The 20,598-nt window shown below is 40.6% G+C and overlaps 1 protein-coding gene and 1 long non-coding RNA gene across 3 annotated transcripts in view; one reads left to right on the top strand and one right to left on the bottom strand.

The window, feature by feature from the left end:
- CHRM3 (cholinergic receptor muscarinic 3) overlaps positions 1 to 20,598 on the bottom strand; it is a 528,683-nt gene that overhangs the window by 495,216 nt on the left and 12,869 nt on the right. The window lies entirely within an intron of this gene.
- Positions 234 to 20,394, top strand: LOC109286440 (uncharacterized). Of its 2 annotated transcripts, XR_009455953.1 has the most exons (4): positions 234 to 2,736; positions 3,519 to 3,600; positions 9,920 to 10,024; positions 19,113 to 20,394. It is a non-coding gene; the product is annotated as an uncharacterized LOC109286440 (long non-coding RNA). The 2 variants fall into 2 exon arrangements; XR_009455952.1 differs by lacking the exons at positions 9,920 to 10,024; positions 19,113 to 20,394 and adding an exon at positions 5,592 to 9,913.

The following is a 20,598-nucleotide window of genomic DNA, read 5'->3' as shown; positions in this document are numbered from 1 at the left end:
TAAACACTCCTTCCCCTGCTCAAAAGTATTGCTGGGCTGCAACTGTGGACTACAAATCCCAGAGGCACCTGGAAGCAGGAAGTGATAAGCAACTCTGCAGAGTCCTACTGTTGTGATTTTTTGGACTGCAAATCCCAGAGACCTCAGGGGCAGCAGGAAGAGGAAGTGAACAGAGAGCCATTCTCTTTTGCTCCCCACCAGTTTTTGGTATGAGCCACTACAGGTATGTTGCTGCATTCCCTGAATCAAAGGTAAATGTCTGGTCACTTCTATTTCAGTTTAATCTCTGCAGTTTAGAGTAACCTGTAAAGACTGAATCAATTCAGTTTCAGGCTTTCTGACTGTCTGTACTTAGCCCAGAAGCTGCTTCTGGTACCCTATTTACTACCCTCTACCTCAGCAGGAGCATGACTGTTCTTTCCATGGCAAATCCTCCCGGGGGGCTTAATTCCACTTAGACTCCTTAGGGGAGAGGGATGGGGGCCACACTGGCACACCTTCTATACCAGGGGCAGGCAATTATTTTGGGCAGAGGGCCACTTACTGAGTTTTGGCAAGCCATCATGGGCCTCATGCCAGGCAGCCCAGGTCAGATAAATATTAATTTTCTAAACATTTCAAGGGCCGCATTTTGCCCACCCCTGTTCTACACCAATGCTAAGGGCTGATGCACTGCCTGCCCCCCATGCCCAGCTACACTACTTCTAGAAGTTGTTTTTGTCAGGGTAAAATCATAATTAGGTTTCTTGAATATGTCACCACATAAGGTCAAGGTGTTTATGCAGCATGCATAAGTCCAATTTCTTTTCTATTTTGCTCAGAAAATAACACAACACTGAAGATGACTAAACTATTTAGTCTGATGAACTGTGCTGAAAATCTGGTAACAACTGATTCTCTTGTCATGTATACGTCATGGAATCAGGACATGAAAAATTCAGTTAACATTTTCAAAATCTTACAAAAGTTTGCTTCTTTAGACTAAGGATTCCAACGTACTTCATCAGTTGTTTGAGTTAAAAAAGGGGAAAAAAAAAAAAAGACTTATGGTGTGGTGCTGAAAGAAAATATATAAAATATAAATTGTATTCTTTCTTCCCCTTTTTGGAGTGAGGGTGAGGTTGGGGAAGAGGTGCTTAATCTCTTGCCTAATAATGTAATCAGCCTTTGGGGATAAAAAAGATTATGTGTAGATTAATCATTAACCATCAAAGGACCTACTGAAAGAAACATTTACTGGCATAAATTTCCTTTAACCAGCTGTTATTGCTACAAAAATTACTTTCAAAAAATAAATTCAAGAGGGGGGGAAATACCATTAATAACATGTTTTTAAATATCAGGGCTCAGCTGCAACAAATAGCTGGTTTGGAGGTAGATGTTAGAGTGCAAGTACAGCAATTATCTAAACTACTTGTTTGCAAATGTTACTGAACAGGATTGGCTTTCTGACATCTAACACTTCTTGAAATGCCTAGCCTCAGTGATTATGAAGCTGTGTCATGATACCTGAAAGCCTTTACAAATTGCTTGTCTCTGAAAATGCTATTAATTTTTATGCAAACTTAAATCGCTCCAAAGCTGTTCTGCATTACTATGCAAGACACTGAACAACTGAGAACAGGCCCCAAATTAAGAAGTATTCCCAGGAATAGAAACAGCAAGCTTGTCATGAAGATTTCAGACCATTCTTTCTTTGGAATAGAACACTATAGGCCAACTAGCTCACTGGAACTGTTCAGTCAGCCAGTGGAAATCTAACAGTGGATCTCTCTATGAAGAAAATGGATGATGCAGGAAGAAGTGATGATAACCAATATCTCTTACGGTTGTGATACAGATTACCATTAAACAGTCACAAAGGCATTAAGAATGGGAGCATTCACCCATTAAAGGGTGTTAATTCATGCTCTAAATGTTTTAAAGTTATGCCAATTCAAGCAAAGGTTATCTTTGATCCATTTTACCAAGGTCATTCCACGGTATTGTTAATTTGCTCCAGGGAGATAAAAGTTCCTCAGGCATCCCAGGATGCACCAATCTCAGTCGTTCCCACTCCTTTGTTCTATGGGTGAACTCAACCCTCCTGAATTCTAGTGCCCTGGAGAGTGGTGTTCTCCCCAAGCCAAAACATCCTTCTGCTCCCAGCACACCCTGTCCACCCAGGTGCAGCTCCCACAGTTTGCTTCTTGCTCTTGCACCCCTGTGAAAATAACTATAGCAATCCTACCTCCATGAAAAGAATGGGCCAGAGAATGGAAACCACTAGGTGGGCTGGAAACTGGACCCATGCTGAGGTGCTGGAATTCACTGCCATCAGGGGTAAAGAGAAAATACCACTACTGCCAGGAGCTGGAAGTACAGCTTGCAGAACCAAGCAGCTTATAAGAATATTGCCCCAGTGTGGCACGTATGCTGTGAGTCCACTAAGTCTCAGCTCTGCCCTGGTGTGTGATTACTAATCTAGGTCCCCCTGCTAATACAATCCCAATTCAGTGAAACAAGTACAAGATTGTGGTCCTTTTTATTTATTTATTTATTATTCTTTTTCACTTTCTCTTTACTTTTTCCCTCCTGCCATTCAGTTCAAACAGTTTTCTCCCCCTTTCCTACCCTCCCACCCATGGCTCCTGTTAGCTGTGGAGTGAAAGAAGCCACAACCTCCATGATGATGTATCTACCTGCAGGCTATATGCCACTAAACTGTTTAGTCTGATGAACAGTGCTGGAAATCTGGTAAGAACGGACGTCTTGTCATATATACTTCATGGAATCAGGACGTGAAAAATTCTGCGAACATTTTCAAAATCTTACAACATTTTGTATCTTTAGGCTAAGGATTCTAACACACTTCATCCATTCTTTGAGTTAAAAAAGAAAAAAAAAGATTTATGGTGTGGTGCTGAAAGAAAATATATAACAAATATAAATTGTATTCCCTCTTCCCCTTTCTGGGGTGACCTGTTGGGGAACAGGTACTAAATCTGTTGTCTAATAAGTTAACTTAATCACTCTTTGGGGATAAAAAAAAGATGTGCAGAATGCAGATTGATGTGCCTCCTCTCACCCCAGAGGAAGGATAGAGTCCTGGCTTCTGTCCACCCCCTGCACATCAGGACCTCAGGTTGCAAGTCAGTTATGCAGGTCTGAGACAGCATTAAGCCTTAACTTGTGGCTACTCTGAAACTGTTCTAACTTGACAACAGCATACCATTTTACAGATTTAAAGGTAACCTGTAAAGTACTCTGTAACAACAGCACCTTATTGTCACAACCTCCCGGCACCCTGCCCTAAACCATCAGACAAAGTTCTGAGAGGCTAGCGAGTCTGAAAATTGCCGATGAGGCTGGAGGGGAATGTTACATCTCCACGTGTGCCTGCGTGGAAGAGTCAGAAAGAGGTTTCTTTCTCGCACAGGCACCCTGACCAAACAAGTTTCACCCACACAAATGTCCCCCTCCCCACCCCCCACACGTTTATCTGGTCTTATCTATTTTGCTTATCAATTTTCACTTAGATGCTCTCCCTAGAACCTTCTATGGACAAGTAGAAAACCAATATCAAAAACACTGAAACCACCTGAACGATTATTTGTAGAGGTGAGATGCTTTTAATTCAATCTACTTAAATGGTTACAATATATTGTGTGGTCTTCAGAAAGATTCCCAATACAGTCAATGAAAGTTTTGTTTTAGTGCCAAATAGTCTAAATCCTTAATTATTTGTTAAAATTTTACTCAATTGTCCTACATTCATTTGTAATACAATTTCCAGTCAAGCATTCTGGGCTACTAAACTCTCATGGAGTCTTTCAACACACAAGGACAAAAACACTGAGTACTGTTCATCTTCCAAAGCTCAAGTACTACTAATTAATTTTCTGTTTGTTCCTGTAACTTGTGACATAGGTCTTTATAGCCTTGTTAGCCTTGTTTAATATTGTCTGTATGCAAGTCATAAATATTACATTCACATTATTTATAGGATAAAAACACAAAAAAAACCCCCTTAAACTCAGTCAGTTTGGGATAATATATGTTATTTTGTTCCCATGTTTCTAATACAAGTGGCACTCCTCAGTTTACTTTCAAATGAGGTGCACCCAACCCAAAAATAGAAAAATCATTGGTGAATGAAATCCTATATCTGAGCATTCCTAATGATACAACAAACTTGCCATTTAGGAAAATACTTTGGGTATTTACTATTTAAATACTGCATTATAATTGACTTCAGTGGATTTTTAAAGTGTTTTTAAACACATTTGAGAACAATGAAGTCACACCTAAAAGGCCCCATAAATGATCATCATTTGTATCATAGGAACACTTGTATTACAGTAATATTTTCTGAGGTGCTTTAGGATCCTGGCAGATGTTACACTCAAGACCAGTTAATTTCATGTTAAGTAGTAACCCAGCTACACATTCACACACTTAATGGTGCAATAAAATGGAGAATATGCCACAAAGTCATTATACAAAGTTTGTACTGAAATAACTTTTTGGCAGGTTCCTATTACATCTTAAATTGAATGTGGGGCTAGGACAATCAGCTGATCAGGCTTCCCAGCCATGGGGACACACCTTAACTCTCATGTTCCCCAGAGGCTAGGAGCACTGATTAGCTGACTGGCTTGCTACTTGACAGTGTAGGGGAAGCCCAGCATCATGAACCTAGGCTTCTCCTGCTCCACCATTAGGTATGTTTGGGATCTGATCCTAGATCCCACGATCAGCCCTCCTGCCTTGCAGAAGGCACAACTGTTGGGATTGTGGATTGGATCCTATCGCACCTTTAACTGAATGTCTACCAAGGGCCTTAGAGAAACTCTGTGAAAGACAATCAGTGCCATGGAAAGTTCAAACAGCTAATTAGAAAAGAAAGGAACAATTACTGTTCCGGTTCAACAGATTAGCACCTGATGTGCACAGAAAGTATGCAACTACAAAGGTCTTGCACTGTGTGGCTGAGCTGGGTTGAACTGACGTTTGTCCAAGCCCTGGTCTGTGCCTGAAGCCAATATTTTTTTTTTTTTTAGTAAGGAGTAATTCTTCCACAGAGTGATTCAAAGCTCCTTAGTATAACAAGATCTGTATATCTTAAGCACACATGTAGATGTTAGTTATATGATTGCATTTAAACAACAGTACTTCAGATACTTAAAAAAAGAAACAGTGCATAGAGTTTGAATATCAACTATTTATGACATGAGTAAGTGTATTGTGATCTTAAAATTACATATTTATGTAATTCTATTTTTATAAAACTATTTTCTGAATAGTAAGAGGGAGAGCAAACAAGAGAAAATACAAGTCCTTAGCTTGGTGCTGTGTGCACTGCTCAAAGAGCTGCATTTTGCACTAGATTCATGGACAAAAATCATGAGCCCTGGAAGCAGGAGGCAGGAGCTCAGGACTGTCCTCTCCAGTATTGCCTCTGTCTCGGCAAATTTTGTGTTCCTGGACACATTGTAACAGCTTCAGCAGGATGAGTGAGGACGATGCTCATTCCAATCTAGTATTAAGCCTAGTGGTTAGAAATCAGCCGTCGGAGGTGGAAGATATGGACTAACTAACACCCTCTTCAGCCTTAGGGTCTTGTTACACATTGACTTTGAACTGCTCAAATGTTGATCAGTGATAGTGCTAGCTCAAGTTTGGAGCAGTCACATATTCCAACCAGCAGGGGCTTTGCAGACTGAAAGGTAAGAACAAACTCCTCCCATTCTGGGCTTCCGCCTTCCCCCTAGGGCTACCCCCTGCCTCCTTGGCCCTCATGGCTCATACCCTGTCCCCTATGATATCCCTCAGCTTATTTGTAGTCACCCGCCCAGCCCAGCCCAGCCCAGCCCAGAGAATGGCAGCAGTGGCTGGGCAGCCAGGTTCTCCTTCCCTGCCTGCTCCCCCAGTACAGCACCAGCAGTCAAAAGACTGGGGAAGGCAGAAAGTGGTGATTGGGGATCTGGAGTTTGGGGTGGAGAGGGGGGGCACAAATGGTGGGCCCAATCCATGGAAAGGGGCAGCAGGCCCAATCCAGACTTAGAGTGGCTACCCCTTAGTGTTACACAAGCTGGGTAATACAGATCAGAGAAAAACCTAGCCTGGAGTGGTAAAACTTTAAACTGCCTAAATGGTGCTTAAAACAAGTTTTATGTATTAATGTGTGGACAATCCAAGGGTTAAGCTCCTATAACAAGGTCCTAAGGAAGGTCTACACATCCAAGTGTCACTTTGAAGGAGTGCCTAACCACTAGGCTATTACACAAGATGTGAGCAAAATATGTTTTTGTATAAACATTTCATTTCAGATCAACATTAATATCTATAAGAACCACTGAACACCAAACCATCCCTCGAGTTGCCATCTGTCATAGTAAACGTAATCCTGATAGGGAGCCAAAATGACCAATTCCAGTAACAAACATACTGAAGTGGTTTGGACAGACCCAGAAATCAACTGTTAACGTGACCTTAAAATAATCCAATTCATTAAAAAATTTCCATCAGGAAAGCATCTTTTTTTTTTCTTTTCTTTTTTCTTCTCGTGGAAAATTGTCAACAAAATTCCCTTTTCTACCAGGAAAATGGAGAAAAAAGATTAACTAGCTGTAATATTAGAATATGAAGATAGTCTGATGAACAAAAAGAAAATTATCCCCTAGTAATATTTTATTAAAAAGAAAAAGTGAGAGCAAAGCAGTAGAAATATTAGAAAAAGGAACACACCTTTTTTTTTTTTCAAAGTGGGGTGTGAGGGGAGAAATAACTTCAGGATAAAACAGAGCAAAGCAAACAAAATCCAGACCTCTGAACTCTCCCCAGTAGAGGAAGGAAAAAAACAATCTAACCAGTTTCTGACAATGTTCAATCAGACTTTGAGAGAGGGAAATAGTTCAGAGTTATAATTTCATCACAAACTGAAAAAAAGTATGTCCCAATTTCTGTACCTTTTGGGGATAACCTTAGATGTCATCTACTCCTATATTTTAAATTATTTAAATCTATGGATTCTAGCGTGTCAGCCTCATTCAAGGCTGTTTCAATTTCAGAGTCAGTTAATCCACAAGAAAGGCTAAAAGCATGAATTTTAGATCCAGAATTTTTTTTTGTATGACCTTTCCAAATACTTTGCACGGGCCAATATTTTATAGTAACAAAATAAAATTATTCACATTGTGAAGGTTTCTGTTGAAAATGAAGAGCAGATTACAGTGACATTTTAGATGTTATTTCAAAGTATACAATCACAAGGGAAAAGGTGAAGGGCTGGAAGACTTGTTTACATTGCATACCCACTTACGCAAAAATCCTCTCTCAATGAAGGAAGAATGGTGAGATAACTCATCTATTCTAGAAGTATTTTTTCCTTTGTTACTAACAAATATGTCCAATGTATTTGAACTTCATACTATGGAATAATTTTTGGGGAAAAATACTGGGAAGGATTGAAAAGATTTCTGTGGGAGGATGAAGGTTTTCCTTCATTGATAACACTAGCTATTTATACAAAGACGTAGAGCAGCTATTTTCTCTATGCCAAAGAGACAAACTAATAATTTCTTTTCAGGCTTAAAATAAAGGGGAGAGACAGCCATAGGCAGTTCTTGGATTTTTAAAAAGGGGGTATGAACTATGTGACTGATGTTGCAGGGATGCTGCTGCAGTTGCCCCTCCGCCACTCCCCATAGACAGACTGTACTGCAGCAGCATTAGCCAGGGACTTTTTTGAGATACCAAAGCAGGTATATACTGAACACCTCTCCCATTCTCTCCTCATGCTCTCCAGCAGGGGTTGCCTCTGGGTATAGGAAGGGGAGACCTATCTGCTGCCACCACTGTTCTTGGTTGACCCCAGGGCAGGGAAGCCCCAGAGGCACTCCTGTCCTACCCTACCTTGGGCTGCAGTTAGCTGGGATCAGCTGGGGACAGAGGCAGCTGTGAGCGGTGTCCCCTCCCCTGCAGTACCTGCTCCCCATTAGGTCCCCTCAAGTGTGCCCCACTGGTCAGAAGCAGGTGCTAATGGAGAGAGAAACTGTCCACTGACACCCTGACCCTCCCTGGCACCCAATATAGCTACTCCCTGCAGCTGGGGCCTCTGGGCTGTGGCAAGAAATCTGAGGGAAGGGACAGCAAGAAACTGCCTAATGCTGCAGCTGCCATCAGCACCACCTGCAGTCGCTCCCAGCAGCTCTTAGCTACAGAGGGATATGGGTGGTCTAGGGCTTCCTCTGCTCGTAGTCAGCTGGAGACAATGGCAGCAGTGGTGAGCAGGTATCCCTTCCTCACCTGCTCTCTGCTCCATCCCCCCGGGTATCCCCCATTAGCCAGGGGCTCCAGCCATGCCTCAGACTCCGCATGGGACCCAGGCATCTGTGATGCAGAGAACTGGAGCAATCCACCGGTGAACTATACTCTTCAAGGAGGTGTAATTGTGCCACTTCAGCATCCCTCCCCACCAACTCCTAGACTCAACTTATCTCCTTGGCAGAGTGCAACTCCATGAAAGGCAGGGAAATTATCACTCACAGGTATTCCTTCAGTTTTAAAATCCAGCCATAATATGGGCTCCTGTAAAAACCCTACCATACACTTTATGCTTAATATGCTTACTAGCATTGGAGCATTAAGTACTCAGTTCAGCAAGATATTTAAGCTTGTGCTTAATATTAAGCATGTATGAATATTCATTTAAATCTGAAGAAGTATTCCCTTGCTGATTCAAGGTCTTGAACACATGGTATTTAGCACTTCAGCTTAGTTACTCAATACATGTGATTGCTTACCAAAATACTCTGAATCGGGTGAAACAAACTAAGTGCATTAATCTGAACAAGTTGTGAAATACTAATGTTTAAGTACAATCTCTCCCTTCTCTCCCCCAGGTATAAGGCTAGAAGCAGGTACCACGTTTGTGCCACCATGACCATTTTTATGGCAGCACAGGGCAAAACCAAATAGATGTCTATGCCCTTTGTCTTGCAATAAATGCCTTTGTAGCTAGACAAAAAGTAATAATAATTTGTTTTGCTTTTTCATGGGAGGCATCCATGTGCTTTATGGGGAGAGAACATGGGCAACCTAGAGCTACCTGCGCTCTTCCACTACCTCAGACAGGCGCTCCCAGGGCTTGAAGGTTCTGGTATTGAGTGCCCTGAGAATTCCCCACATAGGATCGGGCCCTTCATTTCCCAGGAGTGCTTGGCCAGCTTTCCCCTCTTAAAGGGGAATCTCCAGGGTATATCTTTCCCCTCTTTACATATGCTTGGGAATCTTCAGGGCACATCTCCATAAGCATGGAAACCTGGGGTTGCAGAGTTTCCTGGGTGGATATCTCTAACTAGGGAACATGTTGCCCTTTGTTCTGCCCATTGATCATGCAGGACAACAAGCAACGTGTGTTTCACCAAGTGAAGTAGATCGGGTATGCCATGATATATAATCATTAGGGAGTTATACCTACAGATCAAAGAGTGAAAGTATCCCATCACCTATATATCTTCTTAAGACAGGGTACATGAAAGTGCAAATTACTTCATTTTGGACGATTTTTTTTTTTCCTTGGGATGTAAAGTTTTACATCCTAAAGGCTTTCATGACATTCCAAAAATAAATAAAACTGATCTATGAATGGATTTTGTTTTGCACATAACATACAGAAAACATTAAAATGTGTTATTGCATAATTATGCATATATTATTATACAGTATTTTAAGAACCCTTAAATGATGTAAAGCTGGTACAGTTTGATATATTTTGTATATATTAATAATCCCAATTAGATGCAGAACCCAATTATACAGAGACCCTCTTAGGCCAATAAAGCTCATTTTATTTAGGTTTCTTCATAAAGACTGAAGTTAAAAAAATGGGGCTTTTTTGCTGCAACTATGTAATATTATCATAACATTTCTTCAGGCATTTTGGTGGAACAGCTAAGCAACACGGATGTAAAGAAAGATGTTCTCCAGACCTAGAATCATTGCAAAGCAGGCCTGGAACGGATCTTGATTACCTCAAGAGGTAATCCAGTTCAACTCCCTCCATCTAGTAGGATCATCCTCATCCAAACAATCCTATACAAATCTACCGCCCATCCTATTAGGAAAATTACAGCCAACCCTAATACAAGTACAAAATGAAACACCCTAACCTGCCACAGGCAAGACAAGGGGACCAGTATGGGCAACATCTCGTTGCTAAAAAAGTTGTTCAAAAATGTATGAGATATCCAGGGAAGAGGTCCATACTCCCCACTACAAAACAAAGGCAAACACACCTACAGGCAATCCAAATTTGACCAGGGGGCAAAATTTCTTCCTGACCCCTAATATGGTGATCAGGCTTGCCCCTCTGCTCAGGTGCAAGACCCTCTAGCAAGGCATCTCTAGGTTTAAGCCCCAGCAGAAGCACTAGCACACCCCAGTCAAAATCCTTAGCCTTGGCTGCACCCCACACTTTATGTTTCCAAGGAAGGCAAAAACCAAAACCAAAAACAATCAAATAAGCTGACATGCATCAGCAAGAAGAAAAAAAACTTCCAGAGGCTGAACGTGCCTATTTCATTCACCCTTTCCTCATGATCTGCCTGCCAAGCCCTTGATCATTTTTGTCACCTGCCTCTGGCCCCTCTCTAACTTCTACATATCCTTTTAAAAATGTGGAGACCAAAACTGCACACAATACTCTAAATGAGGCCTAATCAGATCCAAGTAGATGGGCACTATCACCTCCCATATTTCACACCTAATACTTCTATTGATGTATCCAAAAAGGCACATTTGCTTTTTGTGCAGCTTCATCACACCGCAGACTCGTACTGAATTATAGCACCTAGTGCGCTATAAATAGGACACGCAACATCTAGAGATTTTGATCAAAGTTTAAAGCCGGGGTCATTGCCACTTGACCTCAAAGATTTGATTGAATGCTTAAAGATGACTATTAATCCTTTTAACAAAGAAGGGTTAAATCCTGAAGTCTAAACAAATCCTTCCCTTCTTTAAAGGGATGCTAGTGTTTGCACTGCCAAGTAGCCCTAAGTATTTTTATACTGTCTTTATTTTATGGTAAATGCCAAACAGTAACCCAAAGAACAATAAATAAATACAGATAAACAGTATACACAGTTCATACTGATGTTGTACACATTTGTTCATACTAAGAGAGCTCACATATTGAGGTACAGATCCCTATTATAACTGTAGTGGAGTTACATGAAGGAGAAATTGGGCCCACAAAAAGTTAAACTTGTCTTCAGAAAGAGTTTGGATGTTTCTAAGCATCAGATCTGATAAAACTTCTAAGGAAAAAGAGGTTTGATGCCATTAGAAATCAGATGCAAGCTACACTGAACAGAGATGAAACATTCGAACATTAGATGTAATGCAGCTTTTGAATACGATACAAATACACATACACACCATGATGGCATATAGACAGTTTGCAACTTGCAGTGTCAGAAAAGGTATTGTAACTAAGCTGAGCAAGCCTTTCGCTTCTGAATACTGCCTTGTCACTATGGACCTAATTCTATATCAGTGGGCCCTGTAAGCTGACAACAACTGTCTTAGTTTTGACAAGGTAGCTTCAACTGGTAAATATGCCTCAATGAGAATAGCATTAAAAGTTTCACAAGAGAAATATTAAAATTATCTAATAGCTGTCAGTATATGCAGATGCAGAAGCTGTAGAATGAGCACAAGTGTATTTACAGTGCCAGTATGTTGGGTCATGTGTAAACGAAATGAGGGGCATGTCTGCACGACACTTTAAAGTGGGTTAAATGCTTCTGCACCACTTTAATGGTGTTGGTGTTTGCATGTGTCGATTTTTTTTTTTTCTTTCCTCCCCGGTGCCTGCGTGCCTGCACTGCGCGGGGGTGCGGTGCTTCCTTCTGTGGCTGCAGTACCCCCCCCCCCCCCCCCCCGAGACTGCCAGGGCCAGGTGCCTTCGGACGGGTGCCACCTGGGGGGGGGCACTGCTGCAGAGAGAAGTACTGGCCCCCCACAGCTCAGGGACCTCGGCTCACTGGCAGCTTGCCTTCCCCACCCCTGCCAGAAAGGCGGGTAAGGATTGGGCCCAACCCTCGTGTATGCACCATGTGGGTTTACTTTGGTTTAATTCTCCCTAAATTTAAGCAGTGTTTTTAAAAACCCACCACTTCAATTTAGGGAGAATTAAACTAAAGTAAACCCCCATGGCATGTACAAGCAGCCATTTAGTCTGCTGAAGAGAGAACTTGAGACCGTAATTAATAACAGCCTTCAACTCTCTAAAGGGTGGTTCCAAAAAGGTTTGAGCTTGATTGTTCTCAGTGGTGGCATATGACAGAGCAAGGAGCAGCAAGGGACATTTTGGGTAGATATTAGGAAAACTTACTTTCTAGCAGAGCAGTAGAAGAGTACTGCAACAGGTTACACAGAGAAGTTGCAGAATCTCCATCCTTGGAGTTTTTAAAGACCTGTTTAGACAAAGCCTTGGTTTGGCTGATATAATTAGGGATGGTCATGCTTGCTTTCAGCAAAGTGTTGAACTAGACCTCCTGAGGTCCCTTCCAAACCTAATTTTCTATGATTCTATAAAAAGTAAGAAAGATGCACTGACAGTCTTTACAAAGTGAAACTCAGGTTTGAACACAGTTTAAAGTTAAGTTTCAGCCCTACTTCACCCTTGGAGTCTTCCCTTTGTTACTTAAATAGCAAAGCAGGGCACCTCTTCTCCTTAACCCCACCCATTTTCTTTTACACACAAACTCCCCAAGATACAAGAACCAGGAATACACTACATGAGAAACTAGAACAACTTCAGTGGCCTTATTATTCAAGCACTTCACATGTGGAAATAATTATGGAATGGGCATTTTTGGCCAGTGGTAAAACGCAATCATCCAATTTAATGAATGAATTGGTGCTTGTATTATTTCTTAGACACATATAAAATAGACAGAACAGTAGTTTACTTCTTATAGTATATATACTGCTGCCCAAGACATCCACTTGTTCCTCCATTGTAAGTCTCTTCTGCAGCTTTGTCTTGGGTCTGGGGTCTAACTGTAGGATATACAGGAAAGAAACTCCTTTTTACTTTTCCAATTCCTGTAGCTTATCCCAACAGAAAACAACTACACTCTGGTCCTATAAGCAAGGCTCTGACACCAGAAAGAAAGATGGTTGGTATAAGTGGGGAGGAAGAGAAAATGTTATATATAGTTTAATACAAAAAAATATAGTCATCTATGCAGCTTCTATGAAACCTGTAATACTCAAACCAAAAGTAGGAATTGTATAATATTAAAAATGCACATAATTCTACTGTCCTTTTAATTAAACAAACAAAATAGACAACTGTAAAATTTATCCAGGATTATGACTGTTGCAAAGATTTCTGGTGTCTTTTATATTCTTTTTCAGTTGTGACATCAGAAGCTATGAATTTAATTTGCTTTAAGCCCTGAAGTGACTCAACTTTAATTGTTTCTGCATTGTTTCTTCTATAAAGACCTGAGAGACTCTGAAGTCTTAGTCTTGTGTTTTATATAAGATTGTACAGAAGTAATGATTATGTTTGGTTCACCTTCAAAACCAAAAAGAAAAGGCCCAGATAAAAGGATAATTTAAATTTACTCCACGTTTCACTAAAATGGAAAGGGGAAAAAATGTCAAACAATATTCCATTTGACCCCAAATGTTTCACGTGAAGGGAAGGAAAAAGGGATAAGGAAACTGAACAAATGGAGGTGCCCTTTTTCTATCCAGTAGCTCAGGACTTTGAATACTCAACCAGGATGTAAGAGATCCAGATTCCGATTTCCTCTTCTGTGTGACAAGATTCGAACCGGCATATTCCACATAGTGGAATGATACTCTAGCCTCTAGATGATAGGGTATTTACAGGCAGGTTTTGTTGTTGTTCTTTCAAGTAAATTAAGTAAGCAGCTCTTAAAATATCTCCCCTGCCCTCCTCCTCCCCCCCAACTCCCCAGTGTTCATGTTGTTTTTCTGTACTCTGCCTAGGAAACTAACCCTTTCATATATCCCTGTCTCCCCCCCTGAAAATAATTGCAGGGCCTCTTGGAAACAAACACCAAGATGAAAAGGAAATAGGTTCCTTGATTTAATTAAACACACAATTGTTTAATCACAAGTTCACAACAACTCAGTGGACATATTCAGTGCACATATCTCTGCACAATATTCTGTATGATCGACAGTGACCAGCCAGAGATAAGCACTATTAATCAAAGGCAAAATTAAAGCTAAGTTAGACAAATCGGTCAGGAAGTTCTGGCACCTCCTGGCCACAAGATTCCATTTCAACTGACTTAACAAGGAATGGAAGGGCTTCTTTAGGAATTGAGCAGAGGAATCTCACCTGAGGAGAACAATGTCTTAAAAATGAGTAGTGTGTCATATATAGGCAGGAAAGCTCACTGAGTAACATGCTACCAAGTTGTACAAAGCCCTGAATCAGACCCTCAGAGGAACAATAGGGCTTGTTTCTCAATAGGAATGTTCTCTCCCCAAATGCTCAACTGATTAGCTGTACCATCCACTACAATAGTGCAGGTCAATTGTCTAGCTTGTCAGCCAAAGGCCCCACCTCCACCCTCAGGCTAGGGACAGAAGTTACACACAAACCAGTTTAAGTCATCAGAAGCTGGTTTAAACCTGTAACAGAACAGAAGTTACTGTACACATAAACCTGTTTCAAAATGTCTGAAATTGGTTTAAAATAAACCTGGTTGAATGTAGTATCAGACTTATAAACCGGTTATAAGAACTTTCATAAACCGGTTTATTAAAGTTCTGTCCCAAACCCCTTCCTGGTTCAAGTTAAATCACAGCCCCCCAGCATGCTTTCCAGCCCTGGGCCAGGCTGTGCTATCTGCTCCAGCAGAAAAGGGTTGCAGGGGGGACAGGGACTGCCCCTCTCCCAAGCAGACCTCAGCTGGGGTCTGGGGCCAGGGAAGGGGTGTTAAATCCCCCTTCCCCTGGTACAGAGCTGCCTTGCTCTGTCCTGCTAAACTTACTTCTTGCTGAAACTGGACTACAAATCCCAGAGTCACCCGGAAGCAGAAGAGGAAGTGATGAGCAACCCTGCAGTGTCCTGTTGTTGTGATTCTGGACTGCAAATCCCAGAGACCTTGGGGACAGCTGGAGGAAGCAAACGGACAGCCCATGCTTACTCCGTGCCAGGGAGCCACGCTATGCCTCCCCCCAGTTGCTGGCCTGACGCACTGCAGGCACGTGGCTGCAAAAAGTAAATGTCTGTTCACTTGTTAGTCACTTTAATCTCTGCAGCTCAGACTAACTTGGAAAGACTGAATTGATTCAGCTTGAACCTTTTGACAATGGTAATGCAATATATGTAAAAATTAAATGTATACCTTACAAATGCAAATTGTAAAGGAGAAAATGTGTTCTACAACCTAGAGAAGTAGGTCTGCACTGCAGGACTGATCCAAAACCCATTAGAGACAATTAGCATCCCTCCATTGTAAACTAGGAACTAAAGACCTCCACCTCTTAGGTTTGTGTTCACAGAGAAATTGTGCAGATGTAGGGTAGATACTTACTGCTGAATTAACTGATACAAAAAGGTTGTCTGAACACTTATTGTAGCTTATCTTTACTTCATTAGGAATAAGTTCTACCACAAAGGTATTCTGCTTCAGTTTAACCTTGTTGGTTTAAAATAATATGAAGTTATTTGAGGTAACTACAAACAAATGTTTAAATGTCCCAAGGCAGCCAAGAAATTAAACAGGTCTCTGTAATGTGCTTTAAGGCCTTTTTTTTTTTTAAAGGGTTATGCAATGTGTACATATGTAGGCACACACGCACATACAGAGTCGCTTTCTAAATAATGTGTCTGAAGGTAAACATGTCTTAATTTATATTACCTGAAAACCAGAAGATGACAAAAGCTTCTAATGAACTGAGTGTGAATTAGTGTTTTCATATGTACCACAATTAACATTTTCCCTTAAAGTCCTTATAAATATTCTGATACCATGTCAACAACCTGAAAGTAAAACTGTGTAGAAACAGAAGTGAAACCAGTAAGTCTGGTATCACTGTCCAAACTCAAATTAAATTTTAAAAAAGAAGAAAAAAATCAGAAATAATTAAAATTTTGATTTGATTTTTTTAAATTTATTTTAATTAAATAAAATAAATAAATAAAAATAACATAAAAATAAAATAAAAAAGTAAAATAAAATAAAAATAAAAAAATAAAATTAATTAATTAATTAATTAAATAAACATGTATTAACTTCGGTGAGGAAAAACATTCACCTTTAACATTATTTCTATTCTAAAGTTTAAAAATTAAATTGCATTACTAATTAAACAAAAATTAAAAGCACAGACAGATGTTATGTAGATATATCATCTCTACTTAAGGTCATAGCATATATTTTATACCATATATATCTTTCCTGTATTTATTTTCTGTGACCTAACACGGGATACAGCATACTTGTATCTTATTACTGTTCCAGCTCTTCGGAACCTTTCCCTACTAGTTTCTGTAATAAGCTAAAAATAATATATTTAAACATTTCTAACATTAAAAATCAGACCACCAAATTAGAATTCAAGCAAATTGCAGTTTGTAAGCTTCTTAGAAAAATATTTCTATGGACTTATGAGAAGAACATTATGGAAGCAATATAATCTTTTTTGTTTCTTTTGATGTTTCCAACAATGCATGCTTTGGCCTGAAACCTGCCAAGCAGCCAGAGAGCTCTGACTACACTAGCTGAGAGTCTGTCTCTTGACATCCTAAATAACAGTTAAAAAGTTCTAAGGCCTGAAGCCAAATGTGACATAACTGCACATCTTCTTTCTTGAAACTTGGCAAAATTGTATTGTTTCTGATGTCTGGATAGCAGATTTAATATAAGCTTATTAAGTGTGACTGTAACTGGTGAACCTGTTGTTTTGGAAAGCAGTTTAAAAATATACTTAAAATCAGAGCACATACTTATACTCTCCGCCTAGACAGAAACTCTTTCAAGTGACCTGCGCTTGTGATGTAAACTTTATATAAAATGGCATAATATGTTAGCAAAAACCTTGTAATATTAGTGTAAAATATTGTATATATGAATAGTAATGCATTAAAGTGAATACAAAATTGAATAAGACTCTAGACAAATTCCCAAACGGCAAAAGTAAATAGCTTTCAAATGGTTTTATTAATAAAACAATTTTAAGAATGGGATTTTTATGGTGAGCATTACTTAGACAGTGCTTTGGATAAATATGATTTATGATATTACACCCTAACTAGCACAGTAGTAGAACTATAGACTTGACTGAGTATAAGAAGGTTAAAAAAAGTTATTTTTATAATAAATAATATATAAGAGCATAAGTCTAATAATCTTTGTACATGATCCAAAACACACTGAAGTCAAGGAAAAAGCTAATTGACTAGCCAGCATCTGGAATTAGGTTAATAAAGAATCCTAAAAAAAAACAAACCTTTTCCTCTTTTTCTGGGACTAAAACCCACCATAAACTATCCAAATGTTACTACAATAAGAAATAATCTTCTCCTCCCCACCAAGAGAAACTTAACTGAGCTAGACGTTCCAGCAGTGAAAAGGTTACAAAAGAAAAACTCCCTGCCCTATATAGTTTAAAGAATTACACTTCAATCTATTAAGCACTTCCTTTCTTATAAACTCCAAACAGAAAAACTGTTACATATTAAACATATTCTGTCTTGGTTTTTTTTTCTCTTGTGCATCCTATTAGTCATCATTCCTTAAACTGAAAAATTCTAGATTCATTTTTTACGTCTTATTTTCCAATCTGCTTCTCTACAATTTCTCTATCAGAGAAAACAAGAACCATCATTTAGCTGAAGTAAAAAAAGATTCAATATAGTATAATATAAATATAAAAAATAATAAATATAATAATCACATAAATGCAATATTCCTCTCTTGTTTGGTTCTGTTCAGTTCCATGAGCTTTTATATAATCCATGTATTCCCTAGCAAAATGGAATCTGTTGGAAAGGCAGCTGGTCACCAACTTTTCTTGCTGTTGTTTTGGGATTCTTTTGCAACATGCTGTGGTAGGAGGTGAGATACAAGTTGCAATTTTCAAATCAAAACCATCATCTCCATTATGTCCAGCACATTAAGAAGAACACCATCTTTCAACCAGGATGCCACAAAGTTGGTGATGCTTCAACCAGGGTGATGCAACACATGCTCCCTGCAGAGGCAGATTGGGATTGGGAAGCAGCTATAGCTGGAATCTGTGCTCTTGCTACAGCACTGCTTGGTCTGATCCCACATGCCCCTCCTGGAAACAGAGGGGGAGAAGCAGGCTGTGGGGAACAGGGCCAGAAGGCTGCTGTTTTTCATTTTCTTCCCCAAGGGCTGGGGGAGAAGCATGTAGTGGGAGGCTGTTGCTTTTTTATTTTTTCTGTTTCTCCCCCCCAAGAGCCAGGGGAAAAAGCCAGCAGTAGCCAGGAGGCTGCTATTACTGCTTTTTTTTTTTTTTTTTTTTCTCCCTCAAGGGCTGAGGGAGAAAGCCAGTAGTGGTCAGAAGGCTGCTGTTACTGACTCCCAGTTAGAAAAGGGGGCAGTGAAACAGACATCCAGGAAAGCTGTGAACTGTCCAGCACTGGAGGTGTTCAAGAAGAGGTTGATCCAACATTGATTGGGGATGTGCCAATACTCCTGCTGAGACTCAGCTTTGGAAGGTCCTGGCTAAAGGGTCCTGCCCCTTCTGCTCAGGGTCAGACCTACTCTGCACTGGGGTTAGGAATGAATTTTCCCCAGTCAGATTTGTACACACTGGGGGGTGTGCCTTCCTCTGCAGTGGGGGCATGGCCTCTGCCTGGGATCTCACCCCCATGTTCCAAGGCTTGCCAGAATTTCCTCTAGGGTGGGAATGCTTCCCACCTTTTCTGCTTGGAACCGGGAAGTCTTCTCCCCCCACAACAAAATCACATGGCTGGCTTGCTTTTTTCATGGAAAACACTTAATTTTATCTTTTCCATGAAAAAAAGAAGTCACAAATTGAATCAGTCCCTACGTACAGGGAGCTAATGTTTTGATACATGTCACATTTTACTTCAGTCTCCAGACATCACATTCAAGTCTACAAAAGATGACACAGACTGCAAAAGTCACCGCTAAAGACTGTGTCACTCAGTTTGGCAAGGATAAATTTCATACCAGTGGTACTGTGCTGTTTTGCGTTGCATGCAACAAGGCTGTAGCTCATGTTTGAAAGCAGACAGTTGTAGAACACATGGAAAGCGTTAAGCACAGAGTGAAAAGATATGAAGAGAAGATGCTGAAACAGTAGGGCCTTCAACAAGAGTAAAGAAACAATTCACATGACTGAAGCGTTCCAGCATTCTACAGCTGCCAAAGATCACTGTGACACGGTCACTTCGGATTTTGTATGAATGTGTTTAAAAGCAGACTTTCTTCTGCATAACATAGATTCACCTGTTAGGGATTTTTTGAGCAATCCCTTTAGGGGAGGCAGTGCCACTGCCAAACCAGACCATTTGTATTCTCACCTACCAGCACTTTGGAGAGAAAAAAACAGTGTCTTAATGACTCTGAGGGAAACTCCATTGCTGTGATCACCAATGAAACAACTGACTTCCAAAATACACCAGTTTTCAACATTTTATTTCAAGTGCTCAAGGTACGTCCTTTTAGGCACGCTCCCATTCCCACACCACAGCTCATAAAAACAGAGTGCCTGGGGAAAATTAGTCATGCCACCATTTCACAAGCCTTGATGTCTTACATGATAGAATTCAGCATCCCACAAGCATTTATAACAGACAGTGCGAGCTACATGGTGAAGGCTTGGAACAATATGCTTTGCAATCTGTATTTAAACTGTGTACATCTTCGTTGCTATGCGCATATAGTTGCTCTGGCAGGAAATACTTCACAAGATACCTTCAAGCAAGTGGACTGCTTTGTAATCGATGAAGTCACTTTTAGTTAAAGCTCTAGCTCATTGTGCATGGTTCTTGAGATACCTAAAGGAATAGTGTTGATTCACCAATGCTTCCACCTCAACCAGGATGTGACCAGGTGGAATACATGGCTCAACTGTGTAAAGTACCATGCACAGTACTAGAACTCTACCCTGGGTTTGTGGAGCATGAGCAAACGCAACAAGGGGATACACCCATTCTGCAGGAACTAACCAGCCTGTTAGTGGTAGAAGATCTGCGCACAGACCTGAAGTACATTGCAGAGAACTCTGGACAACTGATGACAGCACTGGGCATTTTACAGTCCCCAAAATGCCAAATACATAAAGTGTAAAACACTGTCCTGGATTTGAATTTCGTGGCTTGAGCATCTTGCATCATTCTGATATAATAAAAGGCGTAATCTGTGTGTCTGTCTGTCCGTAATGCTTTTGGGCAACTGTGCATGCACTGTCCAGAGGGCCAGCAGCAATTGGCTGTGGGGGCTCCGCCTCCTCAGGCAGGGAAAGAACTGCCGCTGCCTCAGGCGGGGAGGCGGGAGCCCTGCTGATGCGCGGGAGAAGGTAGAAGCAGGCGGGCAGAAGGGAGAAGCCACCACC

This window comes from Alligator mississippiensis, chromosome 1 (genome assembly GCF_030867095.1).
Source record: "Alligator mississippiensis isolate rAllMis1 chromosome 1, rAllMis1, whole genome shotgun sequence".
Lineage (NCBI taxonomy): Eukaryota > Metazoa > Chordata > Crocodylia > Alligatoridae > Alligator > Alligator mississippiensis.
This window is presented reverse-complemented; position numbering and strand designations above follow the sequence as displayed.